The following is a 20,904-nucleotide window of genomic DNA, read 5'->3' on the forward strand; positions in this document are numbered from 1 at the left end:
AGGGAAGTCTAGCCTGGGGAGGGATGGGGTGCAGGATCCAAACTCCTTCCACACAGAGCCATCTGTTCTCTTGTCTCTGCTTCCTGGCAAGCATCTGCCTGCTTTCTGCTCACTCTGAGCTCCTCTGCTCCTCCATAGCTGAGGTTCACACCTGATTTTGTAGCATGGTTGGCCACAGCGTGACTATTTTGGTCTCTCACAGCCTCAGAAATAAATCTCCAGGACAGGGGCACCTGCGTGGCTCAGTGGTTGAGTGGCTGCCTTCCGCTCAGGTCATGATTCCCTGGTCCTGGGATCAAGTCCCACATCGGGCTCCCCACAGGAAGCCTGCTTCTCCCTCTGCCTGTGTCTCTGCCTCTTTCTATGTTTCTCATGAATAAATAAATTTTTAAAAATAAATGAATAAATCCCCAGGACAGAAAATATAATCTGATTGGTTCCCCTCTCAAGCATGTATCTGCCTTGTGCTCATGAAAGCAGACACAACCATGGGTGCCTGGTCCTCCCTTGTGCAAGGGCTGTGCATCAAGAGGGGTTCCAAAGAAGGAGGGGGCTTCATACATTTGCTCTGTATTAACCTTAATAACAGAAGGATTGAAGAGAGCCAAATTTCTTTTGCAACATACATTTGTCTAACTCACATATCACAACTGTCTGACTACTGATACCTCAGGAGGAAGTATCAACAGGTCAAGGGTATGGTTAGTCCAGCATGAGCTTCCATGATGGGCTCAGGAACATGACACCAGTGCTACCAACAGCTGTATGTATCTGATGAAAGAGAGAGAGAGAAAGGGATTGAAGGAGACAGAAGGAAAAGGCGAGGGGGGGAAGAGGAGAAAGGAGAGAGGAAGGGAGGCAGGAGGTCAGAGGGTCACTGCAACTTATTCTCCCATTAGAAAAACAACTTTCTACCACTGCCCTGGGTGTGAGTCAGCTCAAGAAAAAGTGTAGAAGTGTATAATTATAGTATTATTAATTCATGCTGAGCCTTTGAAAGGTTATTTTCCTGGAGGAACAGCTGAGTATCATGGAAAGGGCACCGGTTTTATCGTCAGGTGGCCCTGGACTCCACTGTGTGACTTTTTCAGCTGTGTGACTTGCACAAATTCCTCCCTCTTCCTGACCTCAGTTTTCTCTCTTGGGAACAATGGATAGCACCATCTTGCCCGAGGTTGAATTTGAAGGTTACATAAGGTAATGTGATTCACCCTCCCTCACGGAGTGACTAAGACCTCAGCTCCCAGTGGTTGTAACAACATCATCAATAGTCCCATCCCTTAAGCTTCTGTTTATAGGATCCTCATTTTGTCTTTAGTGGTTCATTCTCAGAGAAAATGTCTTAAGAGCCCAAGTTTCTCTTCTGAAATTAAGTCCTAGAGGTCAAAACATCTGAGACTTATCAATCTAGAAATCTAAAAATTTTTAGGGGTGCCTGGGTGGCTCAGTTAGTTAGGCATTTGCTTTTGGTTTAGGTCATGATTCCAGGGTCCTGGGATCGAGCCCCACCTCAAGCTCCTTGCTCAGCAAGGAGCCTGCTTCTTCCTCTCCCTCTGCCCCTCTCCCCTTCTCTGGCTAATGCTCTCCTTCACTATCTCTTTCTCTTTCTCAAATAAGTAAATAAAGCCTTTTAAAAAAAAATAAAAGTCTAAAAATGTTTTGAGATAAAAAAAGCACTTGTTCAACCTCCATGTGTTTCACCACACCGTACATGGCACACTGTCCGTTGATAATGGCCTTGCTCATCCACATCTCCTCATCTTACTACTTGAGAGCACCCTCCAGACTTCCAATGGCCAGTATCTGCTTTGCCTGAAGTTATTCTGTGGCCAAAGCCTGTTTGCCAGCTCATGGGCAGAGCAAAAGTGTCAGGGACTAAACCTGCCCCCAACAGGCCTCAACCAGTGGCTGGTGGAAGTATGGTAACTCCCTAAGAGTACATTTTGCTCTGGCTCCTGGAATCACTCCATCAGAACTGGACAATGCCCTCTTTCTTGGTGTGATGGTTAACTTGAGGTATCAGCTTGGCTGGGCCAAAGGATGCCCAGACATTTAGTCAAACATTATTCTGGATGGGTCTGTAAGGATATTTCTAAATGAAAGTAGCATGTGAACTGGTATGGTAGACTGAGCAATGCAGACCACCCTCCCTGGTGTGGTGGGCCTTGCCCCCTTCACTGAAGGCCTGACTAGAACAAAAGTCTGACTAGAAAGAATTCTTCCTTTCTGCTTGACTGTCTTTGAGTTGGGACATCTTCTGCCTTCAGGTTCAGACTGGAATTTATGCCATCAGCTCTCCTGGGTCTCCAGCTAGCTGACTGCCAATCTTGGACTTCTCAGTCTCCCAAATCCATGTGAGCCAATTCCTTATAGTAAGTGTTTGTAATAATATAAGATATATGTTATATATATGTAATAATATATGTGTGTGTGTGTGTGTGTGTGTGTGTGTGTGTGTGTGTGTGTAAAACATATTGGTTCTATTTCTCTGGAGAGCTCTAATACATGAGGCTTCTCCTTTTTGCCTCATTTCCCCACTTCCCTATTAGGGGTTATTCCACCAACCAACCTAACTACTACCTTCAAATCCTTCTGTAAGCATCTGCTTCTGAGGGAATTCAGACTAAAACAAACCCAACTGCATTCCTGACCCTCTCTCTCTTGCTGTCTCCCTCTCATTGAGGCTGGAAACCCAGCGGTTGTTTTCCTGGCTTCCTGTGTAGTTACAGGAGGCTGGGTGACCCAATCCTGGCCAATGAGATATAAAAGTTAATCTTCTGGGGCTTCTGAAATGCTATTTTCCTTCTTGTTAAAAATGGAAACATGTGAAAAGAAAACTTATCTCTTCTATTCTTCTCCCTGCCTTAAATTCTGAGATGGTACCTGAAGTTTTATCACCATCTTACAACCAGAATGAATCCATAGCCCCTAAAGGCCTGTAATATTTGCCATCTCTAATAAGACAATTATTTCCTCTTGGACACTGTGATATAGTATTTTAAGATATTAACTCTCCCTTGCCCCATTCAAGCAAGTAGTGAGTTTTGCACATTGGCACCCAGGAGAGGTTTACGGCAGAGAAGAAAATAAATCACCTGAGAGTGTTTCTGGCTCATGTGTTCCAAAGACCTAAGGTCTATTGGAAAGAGGATTCTGTACATGGAACTGAGTGTCCTAAAAAGAGAGCCTTGACTTCACATGAGCAAAAAGAGATTCCCCGAAGTGGGGGAAGAAGAGCAGAAGCAGAGATTGCAGAGAAGTCTCTGAGGCAGAGGAGACCTATATCCCACTGCATGTCACACTCTGCTTGCCTACAATACTGTCACTGGCCAATGGAAAAACCCAAGAGATGAGTGGTTGCATGGCCCATCTGAGCTGCCTGGGCTGGACCACTGGTGTCTCTGTGAAGCTTCAGGGAGCTACAGAAGACTCCTAGACCAGAAGGACTGTGTGGGAAGGACGGGTTGCAGCCTCTGTGGGCTGGCAAGCCCAATACTCTGAGATTGAGTGATGAGTCCAAATTCCTTTATGGACAGAGACACGTTAAGAGTTTAGGGGTCAAGAGTTTGTCCACACCATCACTAGCCACTGCTCCATTGTGAACATTACTAACCAAACGAGGCCAATTCCTCTTTCATTCTTTCAAAAATGAGTTCCTACCCTTAATAGGCAGTGGAGACAAAAATCAAATAGGACACAGAGTGTGTTCCCAAAGAGCTAGCAGTGTGATAGGATAAACAGTCATGACCAACTTGTAGACTCATAAGCTGAGTTACACATCTTAGAACCTTTTCATCTATGGAATGAACAAACATGATTCCATCTATAGAATGGACAAACATGACTCCAGTTGGTTAAGCAACTTACCAAAGACCACACAGTCACTGTGGGTGGCATTAAGACTCAGATTCAGGTCTGACCGATGTCAGTGGACAGGTTCTTTGCAGTCTGCTCATCATCCTCAAATGCTTCCAGAGAGCCTAGCGGCGTCTGAGGACCACCCTTTATACCCTGGTAGATTTTGTCAAGCAGAATTTGTTGTGTTTTGCTGTCCAATGTGAATGTTTCCCAAAGACAATTGCTACATCTGCTAAAGCTCTAGGTGACTTCCATGAAAACCAGTTCTATTCATCACATCTTAAGGGAAAACAGCAATCTCCTATATGCACACATTAATTAACACAGCAAAAATAAGCTCCAGTTAATTATAGAACCTTCCTACTTTAAAAAATGAGGAACAGGACAGCTGCCAAAGACGACTCAGCATCACAGAATAAAGTGAGAAAAGTGGGGGGAAGCATCACCTCTCTACACCGTGTCTTCACCTAAGAGATAACCCTCTGTTGAGAAAGAAAAGGTTTAGTGGCCAAAGCCTCCAAGTCCTTGGAACTGGCTACAGTCTCAGAAAGTCTCTCTCAGCTTCATCCACATTATACCTCCCGTTAAGGAAAGGCCCTTTGCTACCAGAAAAGATGTGTGTGTTAATTATTCAGAAGGGCTTATATCAAAGAGGAAGGGAAAATTGCATGTCATTTTCCTAGCATTCAATATTTTTTCATTATTTATTACTAGCATCCGTCTATTTGGGGAAGAATGAGCCAATGCTTTTTAAAAATCCATGAAAGCTTTGACTCAAGAACTGGAGAGATATTGAGCAGTGTCTTCTCCAAGATCCAGAAAATATACACTTACCACTGACTCTCCTGAGACCTTTTCTTCTTATTATTCAAGCATGCCAAGGAAAAGTGTGTGTAAGCATGCTATATTCCTCAAACCACCTCAGTCTTGTGTTTACCCTTCTGTGTTTTTTTTAATGAACGTGATACCAACTAAGAACCTCATCTTGATCTCTCTAGCTAATTCCTGCAGGTGTATAAACATGATCCGGCTTCTTCAAAGTAAAGTGTGTGTGGTCTGCTGACATCATCAGCAAGCACTGCCAGAGCAAATAACATTTTCCATTACAAGGAGAATGTGCAGCCTAGATATTTTAAAGGCAGCTTAGTATCATATCTTCCCTAAGAAAGAAACAGAGGGACACCTAGGTGGCTCACTGGTTGAGCCTCTGCCTTTGGCTCAAGATCCTGGGGTCTTGGAATCGAGTCTCACATCAGGCTCCCTGCTTCTCCCTCTGCCTATGTCTCTGCCTCTGTGTGTGTGTGTGTCTCTCATGAATAAATAAATAAAATCTTAAAAAAAATAAACAAATAATATTTGACCATTTGTCACTGCCCACATGAACAGAAGATTGTGTTTTAAAGAATCCAAGATAAGGAAAACCATGACTCTCCCTCTCTTAACAGATGACAGGATTCATAGACTCTGGAGATACAGGGGATTTTCATGGCTACCCATTCCAATAGCCCCCAAACCTAGGTGTGTAATCAATCCATTTCCTTTTGTTCATCTTCTCATGCTCAATTTGTTGTGGGATCTTATTTCCAAGTATCTCTTGGATACAGTCTCTCTTTCCATTGCTAATACCACCTCTGCCACCCCCATGATCATGCCTATATTTGTTCAGCATCTTGTTGCTTAAATATTTTAGTTTGGATCAGGGATAAAAAAGAAATTATCATTTTAAGAGCAGCAGAAACCCTGGGAGCATGGGTTAGCAATAAAAAAACAGAAAAAGGGGTCCTGAAATGATTCACTTTTGGAATGAACTGGATGAGTTGTCAGAACAGTGGGATATAAGGGGCCACAGGAAGAAGGGGTCTTATAACAGGGAGGCTTACTATTTGAGTTTAAATTGTTGCCCTACTATGATATAAATTCATGCCCATTTCTCCAATCTTAAGTAAAACATGCTGTACATCCAAAGAGTTTTTGTGGCAACCAAGGAAAGTTGCTGTGTAAGCCAGAATAAAGGACAGGAGTCAGCAGAGGAAAGATGTCAACATTGACCTTGGCATGAAAGTCCCCAAGACCTGCAAGAAATGTGGGGCTTTCCTACAGTGTAAGCCAACCCATACCTACCTCTGAAGAGTCGGAGTGCTTCTTGCTAACATCTGAGCTGCATTAAGATTCCTGCAAGAGCCACCTACTCTTTTATATCTCTACTTCTTTTGTGCTACTCAGCTGGCTGCTCAGGAGCCTGAGGGAGCTCACATCAACACTGTGGGACCCTAAGTTCTTTATTTCCAATTTCCATCAGAAAGCGTCTGTCTTCTAAACCCATACTCTTCCAGGTACAGCATTAACTCTCAAAATGAAACTTTCTATCATCTCTCTTAGCCGAAAAGTGTCACCAAAATGTGAGCTCTCTCCAGGAAAACAAACAAACAAAAACCTATGTGGCAACTATAGGCTTGAACCTTCAAGAGAAAAAAAATAATGATTTATTGAGTATACACCATGTGCTATGCTATTGACTAAATATTTTACTTATATTCTCTTAATCTCCATAAGAGCCTTCCAAGTAAATATTATTCTTATCATTGTTCAAATAAGCAATGTGAGACTCACAGGAATTTGCTAATTCACCCCAAGTGGTGAGTAGCAGAGCCAGGTTTAGCTTGTCTGTGCTGGGGGCCTGTCTGTGTTCCCAACCAGGCCACCCTGATGGACTCACCCTTCACTAGGTTGGGACTAGGTTGAAGCAGCAAACTGCAAAGATGTTCCTGAAAACATCAAATCTTCCCAGAGAAGAGCATGTCCCTAACATCTGGGCTGCAAAAGACCATAGATGACATCAGCGAAGGACTGGGGAAAACTTCCAGCCCTTGCCAGAACATCTCTGACATTAGCAGTTCCATACTCAAGCTGTATATCAGAATCCCCCAAGACACTTTCCGAAATTGAAGTTTCTCAGGTCTCAATTAGCAGAACCTGCTAATGGAAATTGTTTTGCGATGGGGTGCAAAAGAGGCTCTATATTTTAAAAGGTTCCCAAATAATGTAGGGAGTTCTAAAAGTGGGGTTTAAGAAACACTGCAATTCTAGGCCACTCTTTGGGTCCAATCCATACCACCCTGGTGCTTCTAGCTTCCATCCAGTAACTGCTCTATTTTTAAGAGATGTTGGGGGAAGTGTGGACAATCTTAGCATTAACATATGTTCATCTAAGGCTCTATGGGTTTCTGTTTGATGCCTGTGGCCATAAGAAAGCAGAGAGACTTCTATCTCTCCATCTGTTTACTAACTCCCAGCAAGACTGTAATTAATGAGGGGCCCATCCTATTATGCTTAATACAAAAGTGATAAACAGCCACTGAGGCATGCCAAAACTTTGTTTAGGACAAGCACAAGCATGCCCTTAGCAGAAAAGGGTGGTTTAAACCACAAAAAATATCTGGTACATATCCCAAGCCCAGTCTGGTGAATTCAGGAAGCTCAGTGGGGAAAGAGAAGCTTAACATCAGCCATATTCTCCAAGTTTTGTTGGAGTAGATCAAAGAGAAGAGACAGGAATGGTTGCTGCCCAGATCCCAGGTTAAGTGAGACCAGCGCTAAATGAGCTAGTGCTAATTAAAGACAGTTACAGCCAGAAGCATTTAAAAACCTAACTCCTTGGAGGAAGGATCCCCAAAATGGCACCTAAGAGAGCCATATATTTAATGAAAGGCTCCTTTAAGAAGGTGTTATTTTGTCCTTCTCTGGGACAATCACCATACCTTTGGGATAGAAAATACTTACATAAAAGGCATTTTTATTATTTTTAAATCCTTCTTAAAGGATAATTGCCATACGACTTTTATTATACCTTATTTATAGACCTACCTAGTGCCATTAAATGTTTATTATTGGGAAAATGTTAACTTTTTTCCTATCTGCTATTACTTTTAAGAAAAATGTCATTGGCATAGTGACATTCGTGGAATGTTTCCTAATAGCTGATGAACATCAGTTTTAAAATGTTTACCTAGACCAGTGTTTTTCAAACTTGGTGCATCGGAATCACATGGAGGAGTTGTTCCAAAACACCTGGCTAGGCTCCATCACCTACTTTATTAGATTTAGGGTAGGGCCCAAGACTTTGTATTTCTAACAAGTTCCCAGATGATGCTAATGCTACAGGTCCTGGACCACACACTGAGAACCACTGATCAAGAGCATGAGCCCAACTTCCAAATGATCTGGGGTGAGATGCAGATTCTCACTCCCACCAAACTCCAGGAACAGAAGAGACCTTGTCTTCCCTCTTGTTTGCCAGGGGGCCATATTCCTTGTTTTCTCCACAATCCGGGTTTATATCTTTTTGCAGTAATTTATACATGTTAGTTATTTTGGCACACCGTCTGATCTTCAAAAGTGCCCCAGTTTAGATGACAGGTTCTACATGCACCCTAATATTTGTTCATATTTGCCTAATCTTAACCCATGGGAATTCAACATGCCAAAATGGAGGATGCTGTCTTGCAAAGAGAATTTGAGAATTTGAGATCTGAGAGCCAAGGATAATAAATATGGGATCACTTTAGCTGGGATTGCAACTTGCTGGAGAAGTCTTAGTTCTTGTCCTGCAATGCTTCCCCTGGCCCTAAACTTATTCTCCTTACTACAGTATCAATAGTGGTGTTTGCCTTCAGGGGAGCCTACCTTCCCCTTAGGGTAACCTTTGTATATCCTCTGCCCCCAACTCTCAGCTCTGATTTCAATTCAAAGGTGAAGTTCTTATTGCTATTATGGTTGTTGTTATTTGGGGTTGGAGAGGGGATTCTTGGAAGTTTCCCTTACTTTTTTTTTGTTTTTTACATTTTATTGTGAAAATTTCCAAACACTCTCCAACATAAAGAAAATGATATAATGAATACACCCACCAACCAGCTTCAACAATTACCAACTCATTCCAATTTTGTTTCATCTACACCTCACACAGTTTTCCCTTCATACACACGGGATTATTTTAAATTAAGCCCGAGATATTACATGATTTCATCCATAAATATATCAGCAGTGTCTCTTTAAAAATAAGACTCCTTTTTAAAAATAGGTCTCCTCTTAAAAACAATCAATATAGCATTATAACACCTAAAACAATAATACTTTTGTAATATCTCATAATATTTTTAAAATATTTGTTCAAATCATGATTCAGATAAGCCCCATACCTTATAATTGGTTGATATCACTTGTCTTTAATAATTTATGCATTCTCCTCACTACCTCTTATTTTATTTGTTGGTGAGAGCAGATAGTTTGTCCTATAAAGTCTCCTATAGAGTGTGTTCTGCTGTTTGCATGCCTATGGTGTCATTTGACATGTTCTTCCATCCCCTGTGTCTCCCATAGTTCATAGGTAAGTCTAGAGCTGCCCAATGTAGCAATGCTTAGTCACACATAGCTATTTAAATCTTAATAACTAAGTGCGTCAGTCACACTAGTCTTATTTCAGGTTCTCAATACCCACATATGGTTAGTAGCTACTACATTGGGCTGTGCAGATAGAATTTTTCTATCATCACAGAAACCTATTGGACAGCTGTTATTCATATTCAGGTTAGCTTTGTAGGGGGATTAGGAGGTTGTCAAAGCTACTTCAAAGGCATTGTAGTATTTCTATCAAGGGCACATAAAATCTTGCTGTTTTTCTTCCCATGATGCCAATAGACACAGATGATCATTGCCTAGACCCCATGACAGGATTACAAAATCCTAATTATAAAATTATTTCTTCAATCATTAGCTGGAATACTTATATAAAGAGAAACTTCCCCCATATCTACTATTTGCTTGTCCTGAGATACAGCTTGCAAAGGAAAAGCAAAGTAAACATCTGATTCTTTCCCTTATCTACCAGTTTTCAAAATAATAAGATGGTTCCCTAGCATCCTGCAAAGTGACCAATAAGATATGTTATTCTGAGTACCATTATGAACCTATGGGTTTTAACCTATTTGATGTGTTTAGGTCAACACATGTTCTGATGTTCTTAGCTACAATTAATAACATTGGGTATATATTTTTCACATTTCCATTGCTGTACTTTTATAGTTAAATCGTAGAAGTAAGATTTCTGAATCTAAAGGTAAATGCATGTGTAATATATTTACCCTCTCATGCCTGGCATATAGCTACTCACTAGTTATTTGCTGCCTCTTTATCCATAGTAAACTTAATAATAATAAGTTAGAAACAAGTAATAGATTTAAGCAGATGCTGTGATGTCACTCTTGTCTTCAAGATTCTGATATGAGCATGCCTTAAACATTCATTAGTTGGGGTGACTAATAATTAGAGTCTGGAGGGGTTCCCTAATAACATATTCCAATTTTCAACAAAACCATTTTTAAAATATATAGAACCAGGGGAAAAAAATGGTGTGTGGAAGTTATCTGACCCATCTCATCTTATAGCTGAAGAACTGAGGCTTGCCGATGGCCTGATTTCCCCAAGTCATCCCAATAGCCTGTTTATGAGTTGGGACTTCCATTCCCTGCAAATCAGGCACAGGCACTTTTGATTTGCCTGCAGACTGTCTTCTGCTCAGAATCTAATTCTTCATTTAGGACCAGATATTTCTTTCTTAATCTGCTGTAACACTTGTCAGGTGAAGTAGCCTGTTTCCAGGAGGGCAGGAATGAGCAGCCCCTTCAGAGCCATCTTGCTTCTAGGGCCAGAGCTGCTGCTCTGTGTTTCATCACCGCCAGTTCTGGATCCCTAGGAGCCAGCCTCCAGATGCCTCTCTGCGCAGCAGGAGAGCCAGCCAACCCTGGCTGTCACCGCCCCCACCTTCCCAGGGGAAAGAGGCAGCCATTCCTGCTCCTGGAGAGACAGACAGGATAACTAAAAAAAGCAGTCTGCCTACTGGAGCCTGAGCTCTTGCTCCAGGGTATGGAAGCCAGGGTGGGTCCTGTCTGGCTGTCAGGTCAGGACTCAGCGTATCAAGTCAATGATGAAATGAAGGACATAAGGGGCTTGGGGATGCTGCCCCCAAGATTCCTTATCCCCCTGCATGGTTCTCTGCCTGGGGCAAAGCACCCATAGAGTCTGGGCCCTCCTAAGGCTGTTCCACTGGCTGGGATCCGCATATGTAGATTAAAGTTCTCTTCCTAAAGACATTCCAAAGGGCCCTAGAGAGTAACCTCCCAGAAACTGATTCCTTATATTCTGGAGTTGTCAGATATATTCCCCCTGCATCAAATCTCCCAGCAACCTGCTCAGGTGGGGCCACTCTCTTCTTCCAGATCTGAGGTTCATACCTAAGCCACACCATTTGCCCATGACTGACCAAATGCCATCCTGTTATAATATCTCCAAAGAGCGCAGGTCACTCTTTGCCATATCAGGGACCAGTGATTTAATCTGGGTTTCCCAGATCCTCATAGTTTGAGGATGGTAGTGATAATTACAAAGTTTTCAAAACAGTATTGTGTATATTTCTCTTCCTATCTGTGCCCTAAAAAATTGAGTGTATGTATTGGGAAGAGGAGTTGAAACACATAAATTACTGGTCATGGGAGGAAGCTACAACTATAGAGGTTTTCTCACTCTCCAGGAAGGTAGAGGCTCAGAGCATGTCCTCTCTCATAATGGTCAGAGACAGGGGTTCTAGGAACAAGCAGACCTGGGTCATAATCCAGCCTTCATAAATGCTGTCCATGCAAGATTTAGCAAAATAATCATTGCAAACCCATTTTCATCTCTAAAACTGGGACACCCACTTCACAGAGATAAGTACCTAAAAGAGCCCCAGCCACATAGAAGGAGCTCAGCTAATGCTGGTTTCCTTTTACCATCACCTTTTCCCTGGTCTTCATGAAGAGGCAGTGTGGCCTAAGGGTTTTCAATTTTCATATCTGACAGACACAGCCTTAAATCCTCTGTCACTTGTCACTTCAGCTGTGGATGACTTTCCCTCACTGAGCTTGAGCTTTCTCATCCATGAAAAAAAAAATTGTCTTGCAGGGTTGCTATAAAGGTTAGTAATAAAGTGCCTTGAGGCATTTGTTCAAAAGAAGGTAGTTCTTCCTGATTCTCATTGCTCTTCCTCCTCCCCATTATGTAGGCTCCAACCCAGAAGCACCAAACCCCATGCACGGGAGGATCTAACATGAAGTGGGAAGATAGATGTTGACCATGGTATATGCTAAGAATTCTCAAAGGGGGAGACCTTGGCCCCACGAATGTGAAAATCATTTCTTGAATGGGGAAAAATTTGGCTCTGTGAGGTGAAGGCGACCCTAGGTATCACAATGGTTTGTGGCTCCTTAAAGGGCCATGATACATAAATAGATATATGGAGCATCTGTGGTATTAAAATTTCATAAGGAGGGAATCGTTGGCAATTAGTGGGGGGAAATGTCTGAAAAGCCTCCTGGGGGCTAATAATGAAAAAAAAAAGTTGAGAAACACCACTATATAAAGATAAAAAACATCTGGGGAGAAGAGGAAAGAGCTGACTAAAAGAGCAACACCCCAATCTGGGTTACCAAGAGTACCAGATGTGGGGGAGGGGCAGAGAGTAGGTGGAGTTCAGGAATCCTATACATGATTTTGGTGTAGATGGTTTTTATTGTTGCTGCCTTTTTTAATCAAGTCTGTGTTCTATTTTTAAATAGATTTCGTTTGTTTGTTTGTTTGTTTGTCTGTTTAAGAGAGAGAGAAAGAGCACATGAGTGCAAGCAAAGAGAGGGGTAAAGGAGAGGGAGAAAAAGAGAATTTCAAGTAGACTCCATGCTGAGCACAGAGCCCTGTCCGGGGCTGGATCTCACAAGTCTGAGATCATGAACTGATGCAAAACCAAAACTCAATGCTTAATCAATTGATCCATCCAGGTGCTCTGAGTCTCTGTGTTTTTTAAACTAAAAAGAAGAAAGAGCTAATATGTATTGAACACTTATGTGTTAGGAATTGTGCTGGGTGTATTAGCTATATTACTCCCACGTGATCATGAAGAGTAAGCTTCGGTTTAACAGATGGGAAAACTAAGGTCCCTTGAAGTTAAGCATACAGTTCATCTGAAGCCCTTATTCCTTCAAGAGTGGTCATCATGTCAAATTGCTGTCACTTGTTGCTATGAAAGAGTGCCCACTTTTCACTCTGGTAAGTGTCCTGGGTCAGATAATAAATAATCACCCTACATCACAGCTGCATTATTGCACTGTCTCTCCCTCCAGATATTTCCATAATGAGGGCTAGAATCAGAGTAATCCTGGATAGCCTTGTGCAGCAACATCCTCATCAGAGGAGGCAAAGAAGTTGCCTCCTGGAGGAGAAGAGGCTGAGCAGTGGCAAGAAAAGTGGAGTTATGAGAGGACTCCCATGTTCAGAAATCACAGCCCGCCTCAGTTTTGGAAAGATGCTGCACAAAGCTCCAATGCATGGATATGGACCTTTGGGAGCTCAGAGAAAAGCAAAACTGCATGTGTGGTCACCATGGAAGCATGTGGCAGCTTTTCTAGCATCTGGAAGTCAGCATACTTTACAGCCACACCTACACGAATGCAAAGAAGCTCCAGCCAGGGTCTGGTCACCACGGTGCCAGTCCTGCCCAGGGATCCCACAGCCTAGGGCTGGAAACAGGGAAGGTTTGGATTTATAGGCTCCTGGACAGTGGATGTGAGCCCTGCCACCTGCCTGCCCAGGGTGTCGTCTGCAGATCCGCACTGGGCTCCGCAAAATAACATCTGTAGGTTCAAGCAGGAAGTCGAGGCTGCTAGAGACATTCTAATTGTGCCTGAGTCTGAATAATTTAACACTCCCTCCAAAATAGACTATCATTAGAATTTGTCAATTCCTGTGCATTTGAGCAGGCAGTATCCAAAAAAGAAAAAAGAGACAGAGAGAAAGGGAGGAAAAGTTCCCATACATATTGCCTGAGAGCAGTGCAGCAGGAGGGCAGCAGTCGAATGGGGTTGGTCTCTTTTCTACGGTCAAAGTCCTGTGCTTACTGATGCATCTGGCCCAAAAGCAAAAGCTACTCCTTCATGCCCATTTAGTTCCAAAACCAAGTCTGCACTGCATGCACAGAATGTCAAAAAAAATGCCTTTTCTTACATGGTCACAGATGTCCATTTCCGCCTTCACCATTTACTCTGTATATGACCATATTCAAGTCCCTTAACTTTTCTGGCCCTCAGTTTCTCCATCAGCAAAATGTGAATAAAAGTGTAGCCTTCCTCACAGGGTTTGAGTGATTCATTTTGTGTGTGTGTGTGTGTTTTTTTTTAAGATTTACTTATTTGAGAGAGAGAGAGAGAAAGAGTGTGTGTGTGTGTGTGTGTGTGTGTGTGTGTGTGTGCATGAGCAGGAGGAGGGGCAGAGAGAGAAAACACCAAGCAGACTCCAGACTGAGCGTGGAGCCCTAGGCAGGGCTTGATCCCATGACCTTGAAAGCATGACCTGAGCTGATGCTCCATCAGCTGAGCCACTCAGGCACCCCCCTCACTGAGCCAATGCAGATGATGGGAAAGGTCTCCCAGACTGTGGCACATAACAGATCCCAGTGTTCTTTGGTCTCCCAGTTCCCATTATGCACTGACTGTATGTGAAATGCTGACTGTTCCAGGAGATACCACAGACAGGCACCGTTGCCAACAGAAACCCATTCTCTCTTTTTCCCATTGCTTATGCTGCCAAACACTCAGTGTAAAAGAAAATCAACAACAGTGAAACAAAAAACAAACAAAATACACGTATCCATACACACACACATAATATGTGTAGACACACACACACACACACACACACCACACACACACGTACTCATCTGCTCAACCTCCAAGGCAGGTGCTCAGATCAGCGGAGCCCCCGTCCTGTTTGTCAGTGGCTGGAGAGCCCATAGTAAGTGCCTCATCTTATTCCCCTGGGGGCTGATTCAAGCCTTTCTCAAGAATCCCACCCCACTCCCTGAACTGCCACTCTTACTTCCTGACCACACCCCCAGATCCATAAATGCTGTCACCTTCACTCACAGTGCCTCCCGCTTCCAACCATCCCCATCTCCCCCTCTCCACGCCTGCTTTTCAGCACCACCACCCTGTTTCTAAGGCTCACCTCCCCCTGGGCTCAGCCTCGCTGCTCCCATTTGTTCCTAAACTTGGCTCCATCCCGCACCTCTTCCTTCTGCATCTCTAAGCTCCTTACACGCTCCCTTTTTCCACCCCGTAAAGACACGCAGATATCACACTATCTGAAAACATTTCTCTCTGCTCCCTTTCCCATCACCTCAATCTGTATCCTGTCCTTCCTTTTGAGACAGGGAAGCTAAAGGGGCTCCTTTTTAGAAAGGCTCCATATCTGCTCTGTCTCCATATCTGCTCTGTTTCTCCTGGCCTCCAATTCTGAACAAGCCAAAGAACCTTGAAGTTCCCACTTCAAGGGGGAAGCAAGAGAATTAATCATTCTCTGAGTTTTGTCCTAGGCCCCAAACACCTGATAACACCTAAGAAAAGCCAGGTCCCAAACATGTCACAGGACATTGGCTTCAAATAAACCTTGGTTGACGCTGGCATCCATACTTGTACTTTTAATAATTTATGGAATAATACTTATTGTTCCCCTGATGATTGCGTTTGACTGGCCCCCACCTTGGATTCCTTTTCTTTTTTTTTTTTAATTTTTTTTAAGATTTATTTATTTATTCATTCAGAGAGAGCGAGAGAGAGGCAGAGACACAGGCAGAGGGAGAAGCAGGCTCCATGCAGGGAGCCCGACGTGGGACTCGATCCCGGGTCTCCAGGATCACACCCTGGGCTGCAGGCGGCGCCAAACCGCTGCGCCACCGGGGCTGCCCTCCTTTTCTAACATAAACCCCTAGCCCAAGAAATGATGAGAGTCATTCTTCTCTCCTTTCTGAGTCCCCCGGACACTTCCTCAGCTATTCTCTATCACTCATGCTACTCAGTAAATTTATTCTGTTTGTACTTTCTCCGGCTCACATTTGATTCCTATCCTGCACGAAGCAGACCCTCTTGGCTGGTCCTGTGGGAGTCTGGGTCCTCAGACCCAGCCAGCCTGCATCACTTTCACCACCAAATACTTTGAGGAATGTCTGGATTCACTGGCCTGTGTCCTGCCTGCCTCCCCCCTCCCCACGCCCCGTTACTGCCGGTCACTCTTGGTCTGGTTTTCACTGCTGTGCTGGCAGTGCATCTTCCAGGCTCACCAGGATGCGTTGATTACCATCCAGGCACCTCCTTCAGGTGCCTTCCGGACCCCCTTCTTGATCATCCCTCTCTTGCGTTGGGATCCATGAACCCTGCTCTTTCCTGACTCTCCTGATTTCCTCCCTGAATGCTCTTTCTCTCTCTCTTGTTCTCTGTTCCTTATCCTCCACTTCCAGCTTAAATGGAAATATTCTCTATGGTGCTCTGCACAACACATCTCTCTTTTGCCTCTACCATCTCTCTGGAAGATTGCTGCCATTTCTACCACATAACTCAACCTTGGCCCTACCCCTGAATTTGCAATGAGCTCATGCACCTGCCCATGCAGATGTACCCAGCCCCTAAAGTGCCCCCATGTGGAATCAGTACTCCTCCAACACTGCTCTATCCTCCCTCCCAGCTGCCCTGACCTGAGAACCTCAGCCCCACTTCCTTCCTCCTACACCTGCCAAGTCCCAGGCATCTAATCAGTTATCATTAGCTTCTCCTTTCCCTCCCCTACTGCTGTCCAGGTGCAGGCAGGGGCACATCCTCGACCTGCATGCACAATAACTGCCCACATGGCCCCAAAATGACAGTCTCCCATCTTCCCAAGGAGTCATCTCCTATTAACATGCACTCCCCTTGCTGAGCCATGCCAAGTACCAGTCACTGAGCAAAGTGCTCTAACAGTTTGGCACACTGAACTCTCTCAAGCCCCCTACATGGGTACTATTCTCCTCTCCATTTTACAGAAGATGAAGCAGAAGCTCAGGAAAATCATACTCTCGGGCACACAATTAGTAAATGGCAGGGCTCAGAGTCTAACCAGGGAGCAGGCCAAAAAACACAAAGTCATACTGCCTCCAACCACAGACCAGATCAGACTAAAAAAATAAATAAATCCCTTCTAAAGAAGCCAGGGCTGCCTACTGCCCAGCAACTTCCCAGCATAGTCCTTAAGGCCCTCCCAGGCAGCTGTCACCCACACTAGGCTCATCGTGCTGGACACCTACATGTTACTTCCACTTGGGTTCCATCCACCTTTGCAGCCACATCTGTGCACTCAGACCACGTTCTAGTTCTGGGCTTTTCCCAAACATACTACACCTTTGCTGGCTTTGCCTTCTTTCTTGGCTCAGCCACAATGCCACAGTGCCTCCCCTAATTCAATCCCGGGCAACGGACTTCTCTCTTTAGCACACCCAGCACTTTACTTATCCCTTTGCCAGCCTTCATTTTACTCTAGTTGATGTGATGGTCAATTGCATATCTATTTTGCCAATTAGACTCTAATTATTTTGAGGGCAGATACCCCCAACAGACTCAGTTCTGGATGTGTTGTGTATCTACCCCAGGACATGTTTAATATTTGTGATGTGGCCCGCTGCCAGGGATCTCACATACCAACTGCCTCTGTGATTATTTGACCCTGTCTAGAAAGCAGCAGGACAAGAGACTGGTACACAGGGGCACAAGGATCTTGTATTCAGTCAGGTGGGGGGGGATTGGGAGTCTGGGGGATTCCAGACCCTGCATTGCTCTCTGGTCCACTCACTTGCTCTGATACATGCAGAGAAATCCTTGCTTACAAGCTGCAAAGTTCATTTTTAAGGAAAGAACAGAACAGCTTTTGCGTTCTGACACCTCCACCCGCTCGCGCATCCCACTTCCTAGGAGAACAGCCTCTGAGGCTGGCTGGCCGTGGGAGGGGTGAACTGCTCCTGGGAGGGGCTGACAACCTCTGTGAGAGATCAAGAAGGGCTGGTGATGGGATGTGTCTCAGGCGGGTGGTGCTGCAGTTTCTGCATGATCTCAAGTTTGGTTTGAGCCCTTGGGATGAATCTGAGAAAGAGAAGAGTGCTCTCCATTTCTCTGCACAAATACCTAGGGGGTGTTTTTCTGTGCAAAGCCCCAAATGTCATTATTCACAACCTCTTCCCAAGCCTCCTTCTAGTCCACAAAACACATCCCACGTTAAGGTTTATAAGAGAAAAAGAAAAGAAAAGCTCAAAGAACTACTCCTGAACCTCCTTAGCTTGGCAGAACTAGCACGGAAATCCTGGTGAACCCCTGGATCTATTTATATACCCCCAATATGCAGTGACTAAAACTTGAACTCCACCCATAAAGACATTGTGCCAGAGCCCAGTAGAACACTCAGCTTCTCCTTCCCCTCCACAACCCCACATCCTCATGGGCATTTCAGCTCCCTATGCCCTCCCCCCACTCCCTCTGGGCTGTCCCTGGGCCCATTCTGTGTCTGTTATGCCTCTGGAGTATTTTCTTTCTATCCAGAAGCTATTTGTTCCATAGAAAAAAGCTTTTCTTTCCCAAAATCAGGACAGGTGGACATTCTGCTTTCTCAGCCCCTACTGAGCCTTTCTGCCAGAGGATGCAAGAAAAGCTGGCTGGACAGTGCTTTCTGTGTGGGTTTGGAGAATAAAATATCTTCCCAGCAGCCTTGAACAGGGGGCACCGGGTAATGAGCTCATTCTAGAATGGCCACACAAAGGATCAGTTTCCAGGCTGGCCTCTGTCCATTAATTAATTATATCCCAGAATGTTTAAATCCATTTTCCACACTCCCCACCACACTCATCCACACTTTGCTCTTTTCTCTAAAGGTATTGCTGAGGACTGAGGGGAAGGAAGGGTAGAGAACATTTCATGAGCATCTGCCATGAGCCTAGCTCAGAGCCCAACACTTGACATTCATTCAGTCCTCACAAGGACTTCCCAAGGTAGCTACAGTTATTATCCCATCGTATAGAAGAAAAAAAAATGAGGCAAGCTCACAGAGGTTAGGTAACTGGCCCAGCATCACACACTAGGGATGAACAGCTAGGATTTTGGTTGGAATCTTTCAATTGCAACATCCGTGCTGTGTGACCTACAAGACATGACCAAGCTGAACTGTTCAACTGAACTCCTTAATTTTTTTTTTATTGGTGTTCAATTTGCCAACATATAGCATAACACCCAGTGCTCATCCCATCAAGTGCCCCCCTCAGTGCCTGTCACCCAGTCACCCCCACCCCCCGCCCACCTCCCTTTCCACCACCCCTTGTTCGTTTCCCAGAGTTAGGAGTCTCTCGTGTCAACTGAACTCCTTTAGAACAAAAGCCATACCTTAGACATCTCCATATTCCCCACAGCACTCACCAGAGGAAAGGCCTTCTGTGAGTGATAAAAGAATGAATGAATAATTAGTGAATGAATGAATGAATAAGTGGATTTAATGAAATAAGAGATTCTCCTGCTTCCTTTTCGAGGTGATTTGTAACCTGGTTTGTTGGCTCAGTTTTATGAGAAAGTGCAGAGTGACACCAGCAACTGAGGAATATTAGCTTTTGAAGCAGACAAAGCAATCCCCAGCACGCCACAACACCTGTATGCCTTCTTTCTACATTCCCACCACCTGGTTGGGAAACTGTATTCCTTCTCATGATTCTCTACTTATTTGTCTCACAGAAATAAATCTCAGCATCCCTATCTGTTAAATCTGGATTGGAAAGGAAGCATGGTATAATGAAAAGGATAGCGCTGCTCGCCAGAATAGGTTCCAAACCCACAAAACTACTCAACTTCCATGAACCTCAGTTTCCTTGATGTTCATGTGGGATATGAATGCCCTCCTCCATGCCTCACCACGAAGGGAGGACAACTTCAAAGAGCAGAGTATATGCAGTGACAAAGGGGACGAGCTGACCATCATCCAAGAGTTCTCCCAAAGAGGTATGTATTATCTCGGTAAGGATAGTGATGGTAGACAGAGTAATGGCTCCTAATCCCTGGAACCTGTGCAGATGTTATTTTACATGGTAAAAGGGATTTGCGGGTGTGATTCAATTAAGCATCTCGAGATGGAGGGACCACCCTGGGTTATCTGCATGGACCCACTGCAGGATCCCAAGGATTCTCATAACTAACAGAGGAAGGCAGGGGTGTCAGAGTCAGGAGAAATTTGAAAATACTAAGCTGCTGGTTTTGAACATGGAGAAAGGAGCCACAAGCCTAGGAATGCAGTTGGCCTCAAGAAATTGGAAAAGGCAAGGGAACAGATTCTCTCCTGGAGCCTTGGAAAGAACGCAGTCCTGCTGACGCCTTCATGTTAGCCTCGTGAGACCCATTTCAACCTCCGATCTCCAGAACTGTAGGACCATAAATGTGTGTGGTTTTAAGTCACTGAGTGTGTGGTCATTTGCTACAGCAGCCATGGAAAACAATCCTGAGATCTAGCCCCCACCCTAAATCAGGTTTCATCAACCCTAAAACATGAGTCCCTCTGAGATATCAACCAGAATGCCACATTACTTATCTACAGAGAGGTCGATCTGTAAAACAGGACCCTCAGCTTGGCACAACTAGCATTCCGCTCCCCCATTAGGCAGACCAGCATGGGGAGGCTACCTGGAAGGACGCTGAAGAACACAGAATCGTAGCAAGCACAGGCAGATGAGTCACCCGGCTGCAGTCGCCAGCTCAGAACCTGTTGCATTCGTGCCCACGGTAGAAGCAGCCCTGCCAAGGGAACCCTCCTACCTGAGCCTCTTGGCTACAGTGCCCTCTATCTTGGGCAGTATTTCGAAGGCACCTGTCAACACCACCTTCTGCACAGCTCCTCTTGCTCCGCATACTCGGCTGGCCAACACCTCTTCAAAGTGTTAGATGAGCTTTCTTTAGTTTGGTGACAATTAAATAGGTAATACATTTAAAGCACTGAGAACACAGAAAGCATGCAACAAATATGTTATTGTCATTATGAATCTATTCAATTCAGTTGTGTCTGTGTAGTATGACTTCACAGAAGCCTCTGATCTCTCTGAGGGCCTGAAAATGTTTTGCACAGGGAGGGCACATGTGTTCCCAC

The 20,904-nt window shown here is 44.4% G+C and overlaps 1 protein-coding gene across 5 annotated transcripts in view; it reads right to left on the reverse strand.

Moving 5' to 3' along the window:
• Positions 1-20,904, reverse strand: part of SV2B (synaptic vesicle glycoprotein 2B) — a 173,394-nt gene that overhangs the window by 130,833 nt on the left and 21,657 nt on the right. Inside the window, exon 2 of one of the 5 annotated variants that reach the window (XM_072798803.1) lies at positions 669-771. The exons of the other annotated variants lie outside the window; for them this stretch is intronic. The gene's annotated coding sequence lies outside the window, so the exon portion shown is untranslated. The remainder of the gene's footprint in view (positions 1-668; positions 772-20,904) is intronic. 5 annotated transcript variants of the gene reach the window in all.

Source organism: Canis lupus, chromosome 2 (genome assembly GCF_048164855.1).
Source record: "Canis lupus baileyi chromosome 2, mCanLup2.hap1, whole genome shotgun sequence".
Classification (NCBI taxonomy): domain Eukaryota; kingdom Metazoa; phylum Chordata; class Mammalia; order Carnivora; family Canidae; genus Canis; species Canis lupus.